The sequence below is a fragment of the Nannospalax galili genome, unplaced genomic scaffold (genome assembly GCF_000622305.1).
Source record: "Nannospalax galili isolate Female #2095 unplaced genomic scaffold, S.galili_v1.0 scaffold639, whole genome shotgun sequence".
NCBI lineage: Eukaryota > Metazoa > Chordata > Mammalia > Rodentia > Spalacidae > Nannospalax > Nannospalax galili.
In genome coordinates, this window is record NW_008344644.1 from 863,135 (window position 1) to 870,056 (window position 6,922).

A 6,922-nucleotide genomic window follows, 5' to 3' on the forward strand; every position below is an offset into this window, starting at 1 on the left:
GGAACACAAGTAATTGCTAACACAGTAACTGGACATCTTATTTGCATGCTTGCTTAAAAGAGAAGCAAGAGGGTCAGGCGTGGTACCTTTAATCCCAGCACTCTGGAGACAGAGGCAGGTGAATCTCTTGTGAATTCAAGGTCAGCCCGGTCTACATAGTGAGTTGCAGACCAGCCTGGGCTACACAGTGAGACCTTTGAAAAGAAGTTTATATGCTGTTCCAGTTATTTGTCTCAGCATCATTTTGGACTAAGTGTAGCTATTTCAACAATAGTGATTATCTAAAAAATGGAAACAGCATGAGTTTAAAAACATCAATCTTGAGGAGTGGTGATATGCACCTCATTGATGGAGTGCTTGCCTGGCATGCACAAGGCCACTGTATTGGACTTTTAGCACTACAGGAAAATAATCTTCACAGATATAATAGATTTATGGTAGTAAAATTGAAAAGTCCATATAAAAAAGAAATTTTCTTTCACAAGTAGCTCTCACTCTGTAGCTCTAGCTGGCCTGGAACTCTCTATGTAGACCAGGCTGGCCTTGAACTCATAGAGATCCACTTGTCTCTGCCTCCCAGATGTTGTGATCAAAGGCATGTACCACCACATCCAGCAAAAACCAATAGATAAATAAAAGTCTTTTTGAGTTAGTCTCCCTGTATCCTTAGCTAGCCAGGATCTACAATAAAGACCAGGCTGGCCTCAAACTCACAGAGATCGACCTACCTCCGCCTCCTAAATGCTGGGATTAAAGGTGTGTGCCACCACGCCCAGCCTATGTAAAAATATTTTAACTGTGATTTCATTGACCAGAATCACTAGTAATGTTTTGTCATAACTTTTTATTATTTTGTAGCTTATATTTTTTCTTAAGATGTGTTAAAGTATATTATTATACATAATTCCATAACACGGTTTGTTGTTGTTGTTGTTTTGAGACAGGGTCTCAGTACGCCCTGGCTGGCCTAGAACTTGCTATGTAGACCAAACTGGCCTTGAGCTCATAGAGATTCACCTGCCTCTGCCTCACGAGTGCTGGGATTTAAACCATGTGCCACCCCACCCAGCTTCACATCAACTTTTTAAAATAAAAGGTTTTATTTTATTTGAGAATTTCATATAATGTATTTTGACGTACTTATTCCCAACTCCCCTTTAACCCCTCCCAAAGACCCCCCATCTCTCTCTCTCTCTCCCTTACCCTCAACATCGTCTTCTTTTTCTCTTTTAATTTGATAAACAACTCCCAAATTATGCTACTCATATGCATGTGGGGCCATCTACTGGGGAGGGGTCAGCCTGTCAGGAGTCACACTGTCAAGAAAACTGACTCTTCCTCTTCCAAAATCTGTCACCTGTTCATAATTCCTTTATTCACAAAATTGGCAAAGCTGAAGGAGGTAAGAGATAAACTAATTTGACAAGGACTTTAGGAAGTGAGCTTTATTTTATTCCCAGGAGCATAAAATTGTTATATTTCAGGAAGAGGATTTGGTAATATGTTTCAAAAATCTTAAAAATATTAGGACCTTTGATCCACAAACTTTATTTCTGAGAAAAAGACCTAATAACTTAAAGATTTGTGCAAAAACATTCATTGCAGTATTGTTTATAAAGTATAGAAATAGAAATCTCTTCATTGAAAGCTTAGCTATTTTCTTAAAGAATTGTTTTTATTATTCCAATTGTGTGTGTGTGTGTGTGTGTGTGTGCATGTGTGTATGTGGGGGGGGTATGCTCATGGGAGTGTGGTTGTCTGTGGAAACCAGAGACATTGGATCTCCCTGGAACTGGAGTTATAGGCAACTGTGAGCTGCCTGATGTGGGTACTGTCAACCAATTCGGGTCCTTTGGAAGAGCAGAATGTATTCTTAAACGTTGAGCCATCTCTCCAACCCCAATGGGAGAGCAGGGCAGAGGAAGGGTTTGGGGAAGGGATAACTAACTTTAAAGATATTTGGAAAAAAGCCATATGAAAGCATACTACTTTATGTTTCATAGATAGGAATATATGGATATATATCCATATAAAAGAGGTACCCTACACAGGAGGTTATGCTTATACCTGAAGTCATAGGTTGCCAAATAAAAAGCCCAGTGCCAGGTGTGGGATATGTCTCCTTCAGTTGTTAATCAGAGGTATTCCAGAGACCTCCCCCCACAAACAATACTGGCATATTGCCATTGCTCTTGGTTGCCCACAACAAGTTAAGTAAGACCCAATTGCTGAAGACACCATAATCGTCACAGAACATGGAGAAATCAAGTTGGTACTGAACAGGAAGTTTCTTCCCTGCTGGCTAGTTCTCACAATACTGCAAAAATGACTGGTATGGCAAGATAAGCCCATTGGTGTAATAGTGGCAAAAATGTTATGGGGTAACCAACTGCTTTCTGATTTAAGGCCTGTACCAGAGGAGGAAACACATGCCTGATACTGCAAATCTAGCCAAGAAACTGGTTGGAGAGCTCACAGTGGTAAATCTACTACATTGTTCTGCTGAATGGGCACAGAATCAAACTGCCCTCTGAATTTGTATTTCTATGTACTGTTGTACAGCTCTCAGACCTCATCAGGGAAGTTTCTTTGTGCAATGGGTGGTAGTTAAGACAAAAATTCACAATTGGTCAGCGTACAGGGAATAAATGACTGTGCAATGCTCAGTAATGAATGGGATATTTATATCATACCTCCTTCCTGAGGCTCAGGGACCATCTTGGAAGAGGGGATGGAAGGATTGTAAGAGCCAGAGGTCAGGCAGGAACAGAGCAAATCAAGGGCTTCTGGATGTAACAGGAGGGCTGCACTCAGGAACTCACAGCAGCTGTGGCTGTTTTCACAAGACCTGCACAAGATCAAGCCACCCAACATTACATCATGGAATGAGAAGGGTTCATGAGCTCCCACTAATATTCCCTTTTAAAAATGTTTTATTTATTATTTTTAGTATTTTATGTGTCTGAGCGTATGCAAGTGCACCCATGTCATGCAATGCTGGAGGAGGACAGAAGAGGGTGTTGGAGCCCCTGGAACTGGAGTTATGAATGGTTGTTAGCTGTCATGTGGGTGTTGGGATTTGAACCCAAGTCTTCTGCAAGAGCAGCCAGTGCTCTTAACTGCTGAGCCATTTCTCCAGCCCCTCATATCACCATTTTATGAACATATTTCACTCTGTTTTATAATCATTTCACAAATGGCTGAACTATTCACGAAGCCATTTCTATACTTTGTAAACAATACTTCAATGAACTTTTTTTTTTTTTTTTTTTTGTCTTTTTGAGACAGGGTCTCCCTGTAGCCCCAGGTGACCTGGAACTCACTAGGTAAACAAGGCTGGCCTTGGACTCACAGAGATCCACCTGTCTCTGGCTCCTGAGTGCAGGAATTAAAGGTATTGGCCACCATAGTCCAGCTTTATTTAATGAACTTTTTTTTTCAGTGTTTCACAAAGTCAACACAGTTTATAACTGAACTGCACTTTCATCTTCACACAGACTATTTCAAAGAGCTGAACAAATGTAGTGTGGGAGCAGGGGAGGGACAGGTGCTGAAGAAGCTATGGTGGGGGCAGGGTGGGGGGCCGGAAGGTAAGTGGGTAGTCAGTGCCTGGTCACTTCCTGATAAAGAGTGAGCCTAGCAGAACCACACCACCCACAGTCATGCCCCTCTGGAATCAGCAGTTGGCTCCTGGCCTTTTCAGCTCTCAGCTGCTCTGTTGTTCCCATAGAGTACCACAAAAGTGTCCCAGCTGCCGTTCTCCTGGATCCAAGGCTCTAGGTGGTCGTTCAGGTAAGTGGCCATCCAGCTTGTGATCCTATTCACTAATGCCTGCATCTCCTTTATGCCTTCCACACACAGTGCACTGCCAAAGGAGAAAAAGGCCCAATTTACCCCATTCTGGGTTCATTCACACTACCTGTTCAGAGTTCTGATATGCTGTCCCCAAGGTTATAAGAAGCTGGGATGTTAGGTCACTGAATGCCTGCTGGTACCCAGTTCAAACTCATCCCCAGCCCCTCTCAGTGCATGCTTCACTGCTACCATGGGGATCAGCTCCCGGGCATCCAAGCTGTTATTTCAGCCAGTGGCTCCATTCCCTGAGGCTGTCCACCAGGTGCCAGGATGGGTTGCCACTGATGGCACTGGGGGGGGGGGTTCTCCCTCTCTGTTCAGTTCCTTCTGGGGCCTTAGTCCTGTTCTTTCGACATCACTGAGCTGACTTCAGCTGTATCCTTTCTGGGAAAGCTTGTACCACTAGCTCCTGGTTGCTCTGAGACATTTTATAACATATGGACCCAATCAGTCCATTGTCCAAAACACCCGCTCACTCCCACTCCCGGGTGTCTGGTCTGTGCCTTATGATCCTCTTCCAAGATCCAAAGCCAAAATAAGGATATTCAAATCTATCTCTGGTGAAAGCAGGCAGGTGTAGCCCTGAAGGTATCATAGGTCAGGAGGAGGTGGTGAGGTTGTTGGTAACTTGATGGGCCTCACGGTGGCTGGTGAAAAAAGACCAGCACCAGTTCCAGCCAGAGGGATCATGCGACCTGTAGGCAGCCCACACGGGCGATACAGGAATTACGATGCTTAGGAACCTACCCCCTGGTTGGCTTCCTCCATCGCCGGATCCAGTCCCCCCCCCTGCAGCCTCCAGACACCCAGAAGCCCAACCCCCTTGCTCTTTAATGAACATTTTTGCACTTATCTTTATTAGGTCTTATTTTCAGAAATAAAGTTTGTGGGTCAAAGTTACTAATATGTTTAAGACTTTTGATATGTGTTGCCAAATCCTCCTAAAATATAACAATTTTATACTTCTGAGAATAATAAATAATAAAAAAAGCTTGTTTCCTAAAACCCTCATAAATGTCTTTTGCTTCCATCTTTATCAATTTTACAAATGAAGATAATTCATTTTTAACTTAAAATTCTAGTCCACTAACATTTTAAGGTATGATCTGTTGATTTTAAAAATTTTGTTCAGATGAGCCCAAAATAGAAAATGAAACACCTACTTTAGCAAGCTAGCTTTAGTTAACTCGTTGAGCTAGAAAGCAATTTTGTTTTTCTGAGTCTGTGTTACTTCACTTAGTATAACAGTTTCCACATCCATCCATTTACCTGCAAGTTTCATGATTTCATCTTTATGTATGTTTGCCCTCATTTGTGGATCCTAGCACCAAATCCTTATAAGTGAGTGTGTAACCTGATGTAACTGCAGGAACCAGGAAAATGGAAGCAAATCAGGAAGGGAAAGGAAAAGAAGGAACCAGGGAGAAGAATAGTAGGAGGCTGGCATTACTAAGGGAGAGATGTGTAAAGGGGGGTAATTAAAGGGGAAGGGCAGGATGGCTACAGAAAGAACTATGGGAATAAAGGGGAAGAAGGAGCTCAAAAGAGGTGGGACCATAGCAGACAAAAACTATCAAGGGAGAAATGGGAAAAATGGGGAGACTTTAAATGGGAAAGGGAGGGAGGGAGGATAAGACAGTGAGAGAAACAGGAGACATAAGTAGTGCCTAGCTAGTATAAAAAACAGAGGGAATCATATTAGTCCAAAAACCTACTGAAAAATTACACACATAATATCCCTACATGAGTCAGTGGGTATAGCTGAAAGCTACATAACAAGAAACAGTATCAGACAGGAGAAGCCTTCCTTTGAGTTGCTGACCAGGGTAGTCTAAGAGACTCCCAACATTACACAGGCTAGTGCCACAGCCCTTGATTGCCTCCCAGAACTTGAAGGTAAGACCCTATTGCTGAAGACAGGGCATACCTGTCTTGCAGCAATGAAGCTGGAACTAGCCTGGAAGCCACCTCCCCTGAAGGCTAGCTCTCATAGCTTTAGAGAACACTAACTACACAAGCTGGTAAAGGAGAACATTGATCAATGTTCCAACCCCAGCTTCAAGGCTTAAAAACCACATCAGTGACCAGCACAGCAAATGACATTGGTGCAGTAGTGGCACTTTTATCTTGGGAGTAATCAACAGCTACCTAAATGGACTTAAAACCCAGTCAATAGGAGGAAACTCTTGTGTGGTACTGTAAACCTAGCCAAAACTCCCTCATGCAACAGAGGGTCACAAATTGTTAAAGGCAGAGTGTGGGTCCTTGGACAGATCTCCTATATTAAGGTTCACCCACCCAGGGCTCAGGAACCATTTTGGAACAAGGGGCAGAAAGATTGTAAGAGCCAGGGAGGAGGTGCATGACCATATGGAAATAGTCCTACAGGTGCCTGGGATCCTTCTCAACAAACCTACAGCAATGGTGTCAGGATACACAAGACCCATGCAAACTTAGGCAGACAAAAACCCAACACAGAACTGTGAAAATGAACAGCAAGCCCCAATCTTAGTTGAAGAATTATTGGTAGCTGATTAATGCTGGGTGAGGAAGAGCTGATCTTGAAGGGAGAGACTCTAGATAGGCTGACCAGACCTCAGTGGATGAACTTGCACTGAGGGACATATCAGGACACTAACTTTACATTATAGCCTTAATACAAATGACAGAATTTGTGAGCTCCAGTGGGAAGGCTATGGGAGGGTGCCAAAGGGGAAGTGGGAGGGAGGTTTAAAGATGATTTCATGTATGAAATACACAAAATTTTAATAAAATTTTTTTAAAAAGCAATTTTGTTTTTTCTTCTTCCCTCTCTTTTGTCTCATTTCCTTTTTCTTTTTCTTTCATTTTTTTGTTTTTGTTTTGTTCCCCCCCCCGAGCTCCAGTGGGAAGGCTATGGGAGGGTGCCAAAGGGGAAGTGGGAGGGAGGTTTAAAGATGATTTCATGTATGAAATACACAAAATTTTAATAAAATTTTTTTAAAAAGCAATTTTGTTTTTTCTTCTTCCCTCTCTTTTGTCTCATTTCCTTTTTCTTTTTCTTTCATTTTTTTGTTTTTGTTTTGTT

At 42.5% G+C, this 6,922-nt stretch overlaps 1 pseudogene; it reads right to left on the bottom strand.

Moving 5' to 3' along the window:
- Positions 1–3,613: 3,613 nt before the first annotated feature.
- Positions 3,614–4,282, bottom strand: LOC103740308 (annotated as a pseudogene).
- Between the last annotated feature and the right edge of the window lie 2,640 nt (positions 4,283–6,922).